At 46.8% G+C, this 16,205-nt stretch overlaps 1 protein-coding gene and 1 non-coding gene across 3 annotated transcripts in view; both read right to left on the bottom strand.

Moving 5' to 3' along the window:
• The window catches only part of LOC124718646 (myc box-dependent-interacting protein 1), a 446,366-nt gene that overhangs the window by 302,261 nt on the left and 127,900 nt on the right, over window positions 1-16,205 (bottom strand). The gene's annotated exons all lie outside the window — the stretch shown is intronic.
• Window positions 2,092-2,165, bottom strand: Trnat-ugu. Its single transcript has one exon. It is a non-coding gene; the product is annotated as a tRNA-Thr (tRNA).

The raw sequence follows: 16,205 nt of genomic DNA, 5'->3' as shown, positions 1-16,205 counted from the left end.
ACTTTATCTTACACTGACAGCGAGCGAGGTGGTGCTGTGGTTAGCACACTGGACTCTTATTCCGGAGAACGGCTGTTGAAACCCGCGTCCGGCCGTCCTGGTTTAGCTTTTCTGTGATTTCCCTAAATCATTTCAGGCAAATGCCGGGATAGTTCCTTTGAAAGGCACGGTCGACTTCCTTCCGCATCCTTCACTAATCCGATGGACCGATTACCTCGCTGTTTGGTCCCCTCCCCCAATCAACCAGCCAGAGGCTGTGACCGAGCGGTTCTAGGCGCTCCAGTCTGGAACCGCGCTGCTGCTACGGTCGCAGATTCGAATCCTGCCTTGGGCATGGATGTGTGTGATGTCCTTAGGTTAGTTGGGTTTAAGTAGCTCTAAGTCTACGGGACTGATGACCTCAGATGTTAAGTCCCATAGTGCTTAGAGCCATTTGAACCATTTTTTGGACCAACCAACTAACCAACCAACCAACACCTGTTAGAGGACGTAGCGGTAGCAATGAAGTTCAGTGCTCAATTTGCTTTAAAAAGTTAAAAACGGTACGTAAACTTGCAACATCATACCTGGAAAAAACATCGACAATATTCTTTTATATACTTACGAGTTATCGAGCGAGGTGGCGTAGTGGTTAGCATGCTGGACTCTCATTCGTGAGGACAACGGTTGAAACCCGCGTCCGGGCCCCCTGATTTAGGTTTTTCGTGATTTCCCTTTATCATTTCAGGTAGTTGTCGGGATTGTTCCTTTGAAACGGCCGACTTCCTTCCCTATCCTTTGCTAATCCTATGGGACGGATGACCTCTCTGTTTGGTCCCCTCCCCCAAATTAACCAACCGAGCACGGTGGCGCAGTGGTTAGACACTGGACTCGCATTCGGGAGGACGACGGTTAAATCCCGCGTCCGGCCATCCTGATTTAGGTTTCCGTGATTTCCCTAAATCGCTTCAGGTAAATGCCGGGATGGTTCCTTTGAAAGGGCACAGCCGACTTCCTTCCGCATCCTTCCCTAATCCGATGAGACCGATGACCCCCTGTCTGGTCTCCTTCCCCAAACAATCCAACCCCAAATTAACCAACCAACCTTACGATGACAAATTCATTTACAGAGTCAAAAAGTAGAAGACTATACCATTCTTGTGCTGTTCTCCTTATCGGATACCAGAGATATCCTCACATAAGAAATAACCGTCGTGATTAATTCGCTCGCACATATAACAAGGAAGGCGACGGCACAAACCGGAACGAACATCTCTAAAGAGTGAATGGCGGAAGATTACCTTTCCAGATATGGAGATTTAATCCAGTTTTGAGAAGAAGCAGTGGAAGCGATGGGTACCGTAACAGGGAAAACAAAAATGGCCTACTGCTTGAAGTAAAGGAGATGATTGTTGAACAGTAGTGGGGTAAGGGGCGCCGCCCCTGGTCTCGAACCGCGGACTACCTCTTCGGCGGCCCACTCTGCCGGACCACCAGAGTCCCAGCCGCACAGCCTCCCCCTGGCCAGACAACGGCGGTCACTTAATGAGGAAGCCCGCCGTCTGCCAGCAAAGCTCGGGCCACCGACCTACGTCGCTGACGTCACAGGCCGCCCCCGCCGCTGAGACTGCCAACCTGTCACCACAGACCGGCAGAGGACGGGAAACCGATTAGCTCCCCAGAACTCGGTGATGAACCCGAAACTATTCATCTCGCATATAAGTGTTCCATTTACACGTCAGGCTTTCTTAGTCGGGTAGTTACGCATACTCTAAGCTCACACATTACGACGTTTCTGGATTCAGGAAAAACCACTCGTTTCAAGGACGGCGAGGTTTATTCATACTAAAAATCTTTCAAACAATAAATACAGTTTGACACACGGACTCCTAGAACTCATGAGAATAAGCAAGAATCAAGGGCCACTTAACATATTTTTAGACGGAGAAAGCTAGAACAAGTAAAATTCTTTCTGTATCTGGGAAGTTTAAAGACGCGGAATGCAAGTTGTACAGAAGTAACAATATGTCGGATATACACTGCCAGAAAAAAGTACACTCAGCTGCCGACGGGTGTTATTGATATACCTCGATGTCGACAGCTGAAAATGTGTGCCCCGACCGGGACTCGAACCCGGGATCTCCTGCTTACATGGCAGACGCTCTATCCATCTGAGCCACCGAGGACACAGATGAATAGTGCGACTTATCCCTTGCACGATAGAGCATCTGCCATGTAAGCAGGAGATCCCGGGTTCGAGTCCCGGTAGGGGCACACATGCACTCGCTCCACATCGAGGTATATCAACCACACCTGTCGGCAGCTGAGGCTTTCACTTGGTCATCATTTATTCCAGGGAAAAGCTGCACGGTCATCAACAGTATTCTGTTCTTTCGAGAACAGTTACTGTCTTCATAAATAAAAAGTACACTCTTTTAGAGGTTTCCAGTTCCCTCAAGATGTATTGTTGCAATAGTGCATATGGTGTATATGACACTATTACAGATCAATGACATATCGGCTCAGAGGTACCAGGTACCATGCTGAAACATACGAGGGTCACTCCAAAAGAAATGCACTCTGTTTTCTTTTAAATTCACCTTTATTCTACATGTTTGAAAGTTTTACAGTGCGTAGATACATCCTTTAGGAACAATATTTTCATTTCTCCACGTAATTTCCATCCCTCTCAACTGCCTTGCGCAATATTGGAACCAGCGCCTGTATACTCGCACGGTAAAATTCTGGACCAACCTGTTGGAGCCACTGTTTGGCAGCGTGCACAAGGGAGTCATCATCTTCAAACCTTGTTCCACGAAGAGAGTCTTTCAGTTTCCCAAAGAGATGATAGTCACACGGAGCCAGGTCAGGACTGTAAGGCGGGCGATTCAGTGTTGTCCATCCGAGATTTGTGACGCTCCCATGTTTTTTTTGATTGGCGTGTGGTCGTGCAACAGCAAAACATCCTGCTTTTGCCGATGTGATCGAACACGACTCAGTCGAACTGGAAGATTCTTCAGTGTCGTCACATATGCATCAGAATTTATGGTGGTTCCACTTGGCACGATGTCCACAAGCAAGAGTCCTTAGGAATCGGAAAACACCGAAGCCATAACTTTTCCAACAGAAGGTGTGATTTTGAATTTTTTTCTTGGGTGAATTGGCATGATGCCACTTCACCGATTGACTCTTCGTCTCTGGTGAAAAATGATGGAGCCATGTTTCGTCACCTGTCACAATTCTTCCAAGAAATTCGTCTCCACCATTCTCGTACTGTTCCAAAAGTAGGATGCATACCGTTTTTCTTGTTTCTTAGTGAGCCACTGTCAACATTGAGCCGGCCGAAGTGGCCGTGCGGTTAAAGGCGCTGCAGTCTGGAACCGCAAGACCGCTACGGTCGCAGGTTCGAATCCTGCCTCGGGCGTGGATGTTTGTGATGTCCTTAGGTTAGTTAGGTTTAACTAGTTCTAAGTTCTAGGGGACTAATGACCCCAGCAGTTGAGTCCCATAGTGCTCAGAGCCATTTGAACCATTTCAACATCCTGGGAACCCACCTGGCACAAACCTTTTTTAACGCCAACACTTTCAGTATTCTGCAAACACTTCCTTCCCCTATCCCAACGTAGCGTGACAATTCGTTCACTGTGATGCGTCTGTCAGCAATCACCAATTCGTTAAATCTCTGCACATTGTCTGGAGTGTGTGCAGGACAATCCTCAATATTGCTGTGCCCGCTTTCATCACGTAACCTGCTTGCCCACCGACTAATTGTACTGCGATCGACAGCAGCATCTCCATACACCTTTGTCAACCTCTTTTGGATGTTTCCCACTGTCTCGTTTTCACAGCACAGGAATTCTATGACAACACGTTGCTTCTGACGAACGTCAAGTGTAGCAGCCATCTCGAAGACATGCTGTGACGGCGCCACTCACGGGAACAGGTTGAACTAAGTTTACAAACAAGCGGGAAGGATGCGAGTGAATGAGGATGAAATGATGAAGAAAGACACACAACACCCAGTCATCTCGAGGCAGATAAAATCCCTGACCCCGCCGGGAATCGAATCCGGGACCCCGTGCGAGGGAAGCGAGAACGCTACCGCAAGACCACGAGCCGCGGACTGTTATCACAGTCCTGTAAGAGTTGTTGGTTGACGAGTCGCACGTGAATTCTCGTCCCATCATATTCCACACATGCTCGACTGAAGACAATTCCGGAGATTGTGATGGCCGGGGAAGCTGCTGCAGAGCACGTTGGGCTTGACGGGCAGTGTGGCCAAGCATTATCTTGTTGGAACAACAAATCACTTTCCTGCTGCAAGAATGACAGAAGAATGAACGACATCGTGCATGTACTGAGCGCTGGTTAGCATCCACTCGAGAAACACCAATGATGAACGAGAGTTGCACCACAGACCATAAGGAATCGGGTGGGTGCAGTGTGCCTTGGACGAATTTACGAGACAGCGCTGCCCTGGTCTATGTCATACGCACAAACGACCATCACTTGGGTGCAGGCAGAATCTGCTTTCATCGCTGAAGACCACGGTGCGACATCCCTTCTTGCAAGTGATCCTCTGTCGGCATCTGATTTTAGAACATGTTTTTTCCTCGCGTATCATATCGTTTCTGGAAACCCAGAATCTACTCTGTAGGAATCAACATGGATTCCGGAAACAGCGATCATGTTGAGACCCAACTCGCTTTATTTGTTCATGAGACCCAGAAAAAATTAGATACAGGCTCCGAGGTAGATGCCATTTTCCTCGACTTCCGGAAGGCGTTCCATACAGTTTTGCACTGTCGCCTGATAAAGTAAGAGCCTATGGAATATCAGACCAGCTGTGTGGCTGGATTGAAGAGTGGGCTAGCAGGTTAAATGATGAAACCGGGCACGGCAATATTGAGGATTGTCCTCGCAGCGGCTGGCCTCGTATTGCATGTGGTTCTCAATGGAGAGACATCTACAGACGTTAAACTAACATCTGGCGTGCCACAGGGGTGTTATCGGACCATTGCTTTTCACAATATATATAAATGACCTAGTAGTGTCGGAAGTTCCCTGCGGCTTTTCGCGGATGATGCTGTAGTATACAGAGAAGTTGCAGCATTAGAAAATTGCAGCGAAATGCAGGAAGATCTGCAGCGGATAGGCACTTGGTGCAGGGCGTGGAAACTGACCCTTAACATAGACAAATGTAATGTATTGCGAATACATAGAAAGAAGGATCCTTTATTGTATGATTATATGATAGCGGAAAAAACACTGGTAGCAGTTACTTCTGTAAAATATCTGGGAGTATGCGTAAGGAACGATTTGAAGTGGAATGATCATATAAAATTATAAAATTAATTCCCAGAATGAGATTTTCACTCTGCAGCGGAGTGTGCGCTGATATGAAACTCAGCTTCGGTAGCTCAGTTGGTAGAGCACTTGCCCGCGAAAGGCAAAGGTCCCGAGTTCGAGTCTCGGTCGGGCACACAGTTTTAATCTGCCAGGAAGTTTCATATCAGCGCACACTCCGCTGCAGAGTGAAAATCTCATTCTGGAAACATCCCCCAGGCTGTGGCTAAGCCATGTCTCCGCAATATCCTTTCTTTCAGGAGTGCTAGTTCTGCAAGTTTCGCAGGAGAGCTTCTGTAAAGTTTGGAAGGTAGGAGACGAGGTACTGGCAGAAGTAAAGCTGTGAGTACCGGTCGTGAGTCGTGCTTCGGTAGCTCAGTTGGTAGAGCACTTGCCCGCGAAAGGCAAAGGTCCCGAGTTCGAGTCTCGGTCGGGCACACAGTTTTAATCTGCCAGGAAGTTTCATATCAGCGCACACTCCGCTGCAGAGTGAAAATCTCATTCTGGAAACATCCCCCAGGCTGTGGCTAAGCCATGTCTCCGCAATATCCTTTCTTTCAGGAGTGCTAGTTCTGCAAGTTTCGCAGGAGAGCTTCTGTAAAGTTTGGAAGGTAGGAGACGAGGTACTGGCAGAAGTAAAGCTGTGAGTACCGGTCGTGAGTCGTGCTTCGGTAGCTCAGTTGGTAGAGCACTTGCCCGCGAAAGGCAAAGGTCCCGAGTTCGAGTCTCGGTCGGGCACACAGTTTTAATCTGCCAGGAAGTTTCATATCAGCGCACACTCCGCTGCAGAGTGAAAATCTCATTCTGGAAACATCCCCCAGGCTGTGGCTAAGCCATGTCTCCGCAATATCCTTTCTTTCAGGAGTGCTAGTTCTGCAAGTTTCGCAGGAGAGCTTCTGTAAAGTTTGGAAGGTAGGAGACGAGGTACTGGCAGAAGTAAAGCTGTGAGTACCGGTCGTGAGTCGTGCTTCGGTAGCTCAGTTGGTAGAGCACTTGCCCGCGAAAGGCAAAGGTCCCGAGTTCGAGTCTCGGTCGGGCACACAGTTTTAATCTGCCAGGAAGTTTCATATCAGCGCACACTCCGCTGCAGAACGAAAATCTCATTCTGGAAACATCCCCCAGGCTGTGGCTAAGCCATGTCTCCGCAATATCCTTTCTTTCAGGAGTGCTAGTTCTGCAAGTTTCGCAGGAGAGCTTCTGTAAAGTTTGGAAGGTAGGAGACGAGGTACTGGCAGAAGTAAAGCTGTGAGTACCGGTCGTGAGTCGTGCTTCGGTAGCTCAGTTGGTAGAGCACTTGCCCGCGAAAGGCAAAGGTCCCGAGTTCGAGTCTCGGTCGGGCACACAGTTTTAATCTGCCAGGAAGTTTCATATCAGCGCACACTCCGCTGCAGAACGAAAATCTCATTCTGGAAACATCCCCCAGGCTGTGGCTAAGCCATGTCTCCGCAATATCCTTTCTTTCAGGAGTGCTAGTTCTGCAAGTTTCGCAGGAGAGCTTCTGTAAAGTTTGGAAGGTAGGAGACGAGGTACTGGCAGAAGTAAAGCTGTGAGTACCGGTCGTGAGTCGTGCTTCGGTAGCTCAGTTGGTAGAGCACTTGCCCGCGAAAGGCAAAGGTCCCGAGTTCGAGTCTCGGTCGGGCACACAGTTTTAATCTGCCAGGAAGTTTCATATCAGCGCACACTCCGCTGCAGAGTGAAAATCTCATTCTGGAAACATCCCCCAGGCTGTGGCTAAGCCATGTCTCCGCAATATCCTTTCTTTCAGGAGTGCTAGTTCTGCAAGTTTCGCAGGAGAGCTTCTGTAAAGTTTGGAAGGTAGGAGACGAGGTACTGGCAGAAGTAAAGCTGTGAGTACCGGTCGTGAGTCGTGCTTCGGTAGCTCAGTTGGTAGAGCACTTGCCCGCGAAAGGCAAAGGTCCCGAGTTCGAGTCTCGGTCGGGCACACAGTTTTAATCTGCCAGGAAGTTTTATAAAATTAATTGTTGGTAAGGCGGGTGCCAGGTTGACATTCATTGGGAGAGTCCTTAGAGAATGTAGTCCATCAACAAAGGAGGTGGCTTACAAAACACTCGTTCGATCTATACTTGAGTATTGCTCATCAGTGTGGGATCCGTACCAGGTCGGGTTGACAGAGGAGATAGAGAAGATCCAAAGAAGAGCGGCGCGTTTCGTCACAGGGTTATTTGGTAAGCGTGATAGTGTTACGGAGATGTTTAGCAAACTCAAGTGGCAGACTCTGCAAGAGAGGCGCTCTGCATCGCGGTGTAGCTGCTGTCCAGGTTTCAAGAGGGTGCGTTTCTGGATGAGGTATCGAATATCTTGCTTCCCCCTACTTATACCTCCCGAGGAGGTCACGAACGTAATATCAGAGAGATTCGAGCGCGCACGGAGGCTTTCAGACAGTCGTTCTTCCCGCGAGCCATACGCGACTGGAACAGGAAAGGGAGGTAATGACAGTGGCACGTAAAGTGCCCTCCGCCACACACCGTTGGGTGACTTGCGGAGTATAAATGTAGCTGTAGATGTAGATCAGTCGAGTCGCGCACGTCGATGCTGTGGAATGTGTAGAAGACGGGCTACAGGTGTGCGTGCCCGTAGTCTTACTGCTAATAACGAGTTCGCAACAGTTCGTGTCGACACGTCTGGGGTCACAGGCCCTCTTATCTGTGTTGTGGTAGCTTAACGAATTGCCACTGCTGCACTTACAATACGAAGATCCGAGTGAGCGTCTGCACTGCGTGGACGTCCAGAACCTCGTCTGCAGATGTGAGAATGTTCTCGTGACCACGAACACCAGCATCTTTGAACAACTGACGCAGCGTCTCCAGCTTGTCTGGCAGTTCTCCGAAAGGAGCATCTCGCCACTCTGAAGACCACAATATGACCCCTTTCAAACTCTCTCATTTGGCTGTAGGAAGCACGAGTGTGTCTCCGTGCCATGGTTTCCTGATTGCTTAACTCGTTTACACCACACTCAACCTTCTAGCTGTGAGCATTCCGTATTAATGGTAAGACACAGATGGCACTCAGGCCGCTATGCTATTCTGCTTTTGGCGGACGACACAAACCACTATCAGTACATCTACTATCTTCACAAGCTGCGACATCGTCGCGAAAAAACAGTGACCCGTATATGTAGTAAGTTTCCTTTAATTTGCGTCTATGGTCACAAACTTTTTGTTAACACATTACCGGTTTCGGTATTTAATCACCATCATCAGATCTGTTTCATAAAAACAAAGTCCTAATGTACTGCAGCCGTAGCGGCATTTAACATTTGACGATGCGACTATGGCTGCAGTACATTAGGACTTTGTTTTTATGAAACAGATCTGATGATGGTCATTAAATACCGAAACCGGTAATCTGTTAACAAAAAGTTTGTGACCATATGCGTAAATTAAAGGAAACTTATTACATCTGCTATCCCCCAGACGGAATATGCTGTCATCGGATCGAAATCGACGTCGTCTTTCTAGGTGTATTAAATTTTTTCAGACAGAGTATGTGGGAAAGGGAGCATTTGAATATGTGAAGCACTTACTAATACCCAGAATATGAGTAATATTCCGATGGAACTGAGAAAAGACTTACTGAATGTTATATGTGGAGTGTAGTATAACACTGCAGTGAATCGTCGACAAAAAGACAGAAGGAAGATATTTAGATAGTTTTGAAATATGAATACAGAGAAAGAGTGCTTCAGAATTAAGAATGTTGTTGTAAATAGGGAAAAAGTGCATATATTGGAATTGATCAGAAAGAGGAAAATACCTTGGCTGGGACATGAATTGCGCAGGAACTGTCTGCAGCAAAGCATAACAGAGGAAAATGTGGGAGGCATGTGAGCAACACGTGGGAAGAGAATTGGAATATTGGACAACATTGAGGACGAACATACAACAGATGATGAAGATGCTCAGAACAGTGCACAACGGAAAGTATCCTGCTGAGATCTGTCGTAAGGCGCGCGCGCGCGCGCACACACACACACACACACACACACACACACACACACACATAGAAGAAGACTGCGCGGTCAGCAGCGCCCGTACACATTCCAAATCTGAACACAATCTAATCTTGTAACTTGCATGAATGATGATGGAATGATGAGAGACAGCAAAAACACCCAGTCCCCAGGAGGACAACAAATACACGCAGTCCCCTTGGCAACGAAAATCCCCAACCCGGCCGGTAATCGAACCCGGGACCCCGTGATCCAAAGGTAGCCAACGCTAGCCACAAAACCGCGATCTGCCGACACATCCTAGTGGCGGCTCCATAAAGGTGACAGTTGTGTTTACATGGAATGCACTAGGTGGTCTAGTCCAACTAAATCGATCATTGACTGATTATGTTTGGCAACTTCGAGATAATCTGCAGCCATTCACGTATGAATGACAATGCGCCATGCCACTAGACCGCAGTTGTTCGTAAATGGTTTGAGAAAAATACTGGACATTTCGAGCGAATGGTTTGGCCGCCCAGATCGCCCGTCATGAATACCATCCAACATTTATGGAACATAATCAAGAGGTCAGTTCGTGCACAAAATCCTGCACTGGTAAGACTCACAATTACGGACGGCTATTGAGGCAGCATGAGTCAGTATTTCTACAGGGGACTTCCAAAGAATTGTTGAGTCCAGGCGACGTCGAGTTGCACACGACGCCGGACAAAGAGAGGTCCGACACTACAGGGTGGTCCATTGATAATGACTGGGCCAAATATCTCACGAAATAAGCGTCAAACGAAAAAACTACAAAGAACGAAACTCGTCTAGCTCGAAAGGGGAAACCAGATGGCGCTGTGGTTGGCCCGCTAGATGGCGCTGCCATAGGTAAAACGGATACCAACTGCGTTTTTTTTTACATAGGAACCCCCATTTTTTATTTCATGTTCGTGTAGTACCTAAAGAAATATGAATGTTTTAGTTGGACCACTTTTTTCGCTTTGTGATAGATGGCGCTGTAATAGTCACGAACGTATAATTACGTGGTATCACGTAACATTCCGCCAGTGCGGACGGTATTTGCTTCGTAATACATTGCCCGTGTTAAAATGGACCGTTTACCAATTGCGGAAAAGATCGTTATCGTGTTGATGTACGGCTATTGTGATCAAAATGCCCAACGGGCGTGTACTATGTATGCTGCTCGGTATCCTGGACGACATCATCCGAGTGTCCGGACCGTTCGCCGGATCGTTACGACATTTAAGGAAACAGCAAGTGTTCAGCCACTTGTGAAACGTCAACCACGACCTGCAGCAAATGATGATGCCCCGAGGTGTTTTAGTTGCTGTCGCGGCTAATCCGCCCATCAGTAGCAGACAAATTGCGCGAGAATCAGGAATCTCAAAAATTTCGGTGTTGAGAATGCTACATCAACATCGATTGCACCCGTACCATATTTCTATGCACCAGGAACTGCATGGCGACGACTTTGAACGTCGTGTACAGTTCTGCCACTGGGCACAAGAGAAATTACGGGACGATGACAGATTTTTTGCACGCGTTCTATTTAGCGACGAAGTGTCATTCACCAACTGCGGTAACGTAAACCGGCATCATATGCACAATTGGGCACCATAAAATCCACGCTGGCTGCGACAAGTGGAACACCAGGGGGTGTTAATGTATGGTGCGGCATTATAGGAGGAAGGACAATTGGCCCCCATTTTATCGATGGCAATCTAAATGGTTGCTTATTACCTACGTAATGTTCTACCAATGTTACTACCAAGATGTTTCACTGCATGACAGAATGGCGATGTACTTCCAACATGATGGATGTGCGGCACATAGCTCGCGTGCAGTTGAAGCGGTAACGAACAGCATATTGCATGACAGGTGGATTGGTCGTCGAAGCACCATACCGTGGCCCGCACGTCTACCGGATCTGACGTCCCCGGATTTCTTTCTGTGGGGAAAGTTGAAGGATATTTGCTGTCGTGATCCACCGACAATGCCTGACAACATGCGCCAGCGCATTGTCAATGCATGTGCGAACATTACGGAAGGCGAACTACTCGCTGTTGAGAGGAATGTCGTTACACGTATTACCAAATGCATTGAGGTTGACGGACATCATTTTGAGCATTTATTGCATTAAACTGATATTTACAGGTAATCACGCTGTAACAACATGCGAAATGATAAGTTCACAGAGCTACACGTATAACATTGGAACAACCGAAATAAAATGTTCAAGCGTACCTACGTTCTTTATTTTAATTTAAAAAAACCTACCTGTTACCAACCGTTCGTCTAAAATTGTGAGCCATACGTTTGTGCCTATTACAGCGCCATCTATCACAAAGCGAAAAAAGTGGTCCAACTAAAACATATTTCTTTACGTACTACAGGAATATGTAATAAAAAGTGTGGGTTCCTATTTAAAATAACGCAGTTGATATCCGTTTGACCTATGGCAGCACCATCTAGCGGGGGAACCATAGCGCCATCTGGTTTCCCCCTTCAAGCTAGACAAGTTTCGTTCTTTGTAGCTTTTTCCTTTGGCTCTTATTTCGTGAGATATTTGGCCTGGTCACGATCAATGGACCATGCTGTATATTAGGAAGTATTCCGGAACTTCTCTCACCTCAGTGTATTAAGCATGCCGACCCTGTGCTGATGCAGGTCAGAGATACAGTAAACGAACGCCTGATCGGGAAATCTTAGGACTTAAGCGCGGTGTAGTGCGTGTTGCTTAAGAGTATCTCCGACTAGGAGTTTGTCGAGAGTGTAACGGGCGACGTGCTGGGACTGCGAGACGAGGCAGCGGGGAATGCGGAAAGCGGCCCGGTCAGCTGCCGGCGCGGGGCGTGACGTCACAGCTCCCGTGGGCTGCGCGGCTCGGCCGCTTCCGCCGCTCCTCGGTGCAGTTCGTGGTGACGTCACGCGGAGACGGGTCCTTTCGGCGTCGGTTGCCAGGGAGACGGCCGGCCGGCCGCCGCCCGCGCTGCTACATTACTGGGAATGGCCCGAAAGGTCAGAGCAGTGGCCGAGGTGTGCGGGCGGCAGCACGCCTCAACCCGCTATTGCCGCACTTCGCGCCGGTCACGTCCACGTGGGCTACGCAGTACGGATGGCATTATCGCAGAAACAAACTTTTTTCGGTTATATCTTTTTTTCGTCACCACTTTAACCTGACCTTTAAAACGATCAAAACCCGTTTTGGAAATAACAGATTTTTTCGGTTTTTTTTTGCTACTATTTCCAATTTATAAATTTGGTCTCTCAACAAAGGTGAAAAATTCTAATAAAGGTGATCTCGATTAACTTCTCATGGTTGGGATTCAAAGTCGTAAAATATTTCTTAAAAGACATTATAGTTGCCGTTGACTGTGTAAGGTGTCAGGCAAATCCAACACCTTTCATGAAAACCCTGACATGATAAGCAAATCCGGCAGTATGTCACATAACTCCGAATAAATCCTGACATTAAATTAACCAAAGTAATACGATCAACGAGTGAGCAAATGGCATACCACAGACTAACACAAGAACGCCTAAATGCATGTCATACCTTCCCACCGTGAAACAGACTCAGTTCCGAGAGGAGAAACGAGAACAGAAGCCGAGAGCAGAACCGTGTTAAGCTAGAACGCCCTACGATAAGGGACGGACACCCACGTCGCCAGCCGACCGCCAAGACCACCCCCAGCCCATGTTAAAAGATAGAGCCCTCCAGAAGAACAGTATAGATCTTACGATAACACTAAAAGGGCCACACCAGCTGCAAGTTTTAGCGTGAGACTTTTTCGCGTCTCTGTTACGTTGCAAACGTTAAAAACATTGCCCCACCACGAAAAGTACAACGTTTCTCATTGGATAGACAGAATTTTTGTAGGCAGAGCTTAAGGTTAACATTGAAACCCTGATTGGTCAGATGAAAACACAGCCAGATAGTTTTTTTTAAACCAACTTTGGTAAATTGTAGTAAGGAGAAGTTAGGAGAGAGTTGCTTTCGAGACAGCAAGGTGAGCGGAGCTGTCCTGCCCGCCGCACCCTGACGACCACCGACAAGGCAATTAACACACGCGATGCCGCATTTTTGAGCGCATAAGGCTTCACTCAGAACTGCAGAAGTCTCATCTCTTACATCCCCTTTATGCGTAATACTAGTGTCGATCGTCAATTGAAGCTCATGGTATTCACATTTGCTACGTAAGTTAAAATCTCAAACGCGATGATTTTTTTGTTATATAATTATTGAGAAGCCACATCAGCCACTGTAATTTACGACAAGTTAGATAAGTAATTAAAGATAATTGAGGGTCACTGTAGACCATTTTGATAGTTTTCTCTTTTGTGAAACTTAATTTAAACCTAGATTGTAGATGTGATATGGCATAGGTCATCCTTCGATCCGTTGTAGAACTTGGAAACCCATTCAGGGAATATTCGTTCACATCTTTGTTGAGCGCAGTTGGTTTTTATCATCCTGTATTAAAGCATTTCCTTTTATTATTAGTGCAATTTATAAACAATGTTTTGTGAGTAGAATAAAATTTCCAATGGTAAACTTAACTGCTTTTTCGACGTTATTTTACCAGCTAACTAAAAATAGGAAAGCCTTGAACCCCTTCCACTAAATTTAGTTAGTATTAAGATTCTTTTACAGGGAGTGCAGTGGAGCTGACGCTGAAATCATTAAGTATTTGGTTACATCATCGCTAGTCTCACTGAACTCTTCTGAATTCTACATGTCATGTGTGGTCTGGCATCTCCTTACCAGCAACAGGTCCCAGGTTCAAACTAGTCAATTCCCTAAAAAACACGCTCAGAGCGCCGTTGCGCGAAAGTGGTAGGGAGACACTACATAGAACAACAGACACCACGCAGAATGTTAGAAGACCAAGAGATGAATACACTAAACAGATTCAGAAGGATGCAGGATGCAGTAGGTACTGGGAGATGATGAAGCTTGCACAGGATAGAGTAGCATGGAGAGCTGCATCAAACCAGTCTCCGGACTGAAAACCACAACATCAACAAGGAAAGCTTCACAAAAAATGCTAAAATTATGATAAACATGAACTGGACAGCATTCCAGAAGTCGCTTGAAAACGGATGCGGCACCTGACAGCTGATCGAGACGTTGGTTTCAATATAATGAGGTGATTCGCGGTCTATAACGTGTACTGTCTGAATAACTTTCCGCACGCGCCGTGTTTTGCCTCCTGTTTGGCGTAGCCCCGCCCGCTGAGGTTTTAAACTGCCCTCTGCAGCCCGTTGTGCTTCCGTTCGTGCCTTGAAGACGCGGGGTGTTCACCGGTCGAAATATGGAGCGCTGCCGAGGTCGTTACCCGGCTGTAACCTGAACGAGAGAAACTCGAGAAAATCTGGTCGGCCGGGGGGAATCGAAGCAACGACCTACCGAGTGCGAGTACAGTGTTTCACCCAACGCGCCAGCTCGCTGTTCTCGACTGCGACCTTCACCCAAGTGGAACCGGGTCCGCGTGTGGGAAGTGTGGCAGACACACGTGACGCAGAGAGAACACGGCAGAACACGCAAACGCCCGAGATTGCGCCACACTGCTGCCCACGGATACACTACACTAGCACTTACGCGTGAAATTTGTTTGGATAGCAATATCTTTCTTACGTCTTATCAAGAACTTCAACCAATCATGGTTAGATGTTGTTGTTGTTGTCTTCAGTGCAGAGATTGGTTTGATGCAGCTCTCCATGCTACTCTATCCTGTGCAAGATTCATCATCTCCCAGTACCTACTGCAGCCTACACCCTTCTGAATCTGCTTATTGTATTCATCTCTTGGTCTCCCTCTACGATTTTACCCTCCACGCTGCCCTCCAATGCTAAATTTGTGATACCTTGATGCCTCAGGACATGTCCTACCAACCGATCCCTTCTTCTAGTCAAGTTGTGCCACAAACTTCTCTTCTCCCCAATTCTATTCAATACCTCCTCATTAGTTACGTGATCTACCCACCCAATCTTCAACATTCTTCTGTAGCACCACATTTCAAAAGCTTCTATTCTCTTCTTGTCCAAACTATTTATCGTCCATGTTTCACTTCCATACAAATACTTTCAGAAACGACTTCCTGACACTTAAATCTATACTCGATGTTAACAAATTTCTCTTCTTCAGAAACGCTTTCCTTGCCATTGCCAGTCTACATTTTATATCCTCTCTACTTCGACCATCATCAGTTACTTTGCTCCCGAAATAGCAAAACTCCTTTACTCATTTCCTATTCTAATTCCCTCAGCATCACCCGATTTAATTCGACTACATTCCATTATCCTCGTTTTCATTTTGTTGATGTTCATCTTATATCCTCCTTTCAAGACACTGTCCATTCCGTTCAACTGCTCTTCGAAGTCCATTGCTGTCTCTGATAGAATTACAATGTCATCGGCGAACCTCATAGTTTTTATTTCTTCTCCCTGGATTTTAATACCTACTCCAAATTTTTCTTTTGTTTCATTTACTGCTTGCTCAATATACAGATTGAATAACGTCGGGGATGGGCTACAACCCTGTCTCAGTCCCTTCCCAACCACTGCTTCCCTTTCATACCCCTTGACTGTTATAACTGCCATCTGGTTTCTGTACAAATTGTCAATAGCCTTTCGCTCCCTGTTTGTGACTATTACAGCGCCATCTACCAGAAAGCGAAAAAAGTGGTCCAACTAAAACATTCGTATTTCTTTACGTACTACACGAATATGTAATAAAAATGGGGTTCCGAATTTAAAAAAACGCAGTTGATATCCGTTTAACCTATAGCAGCGCCATCTAACGGGCCAACCATAGCGCCATCTGGGTTCCCCCTTCAAGCTAGAGAAGTTTCGTCCTTTGTAGTTTTTTCGTTTGACGCTTATTTCGTGAGATATTTGGCCC

The sequence above is a fragment of the Schistocerca piceifrons genome, chromosome 10, assembly GCF_021461385.2.
Source record: "Schistocerca piceifrons isolate TAMUIC-IGC-003096 chromosome 10, iqSchPice1.1, whole genome shotgun sequence".
Classification (NCBI taxonomy): Eukaryota; Metazoa; Arthropoda; class Insecta; order Orthoptera; family Acrididae; genus Schistocerca; species Schistocerca piceifrons.
Note: the sequence above shows the minus strand (reverse complement) of the source record. Positions and strands in the feature narration are given on the sequence as shown.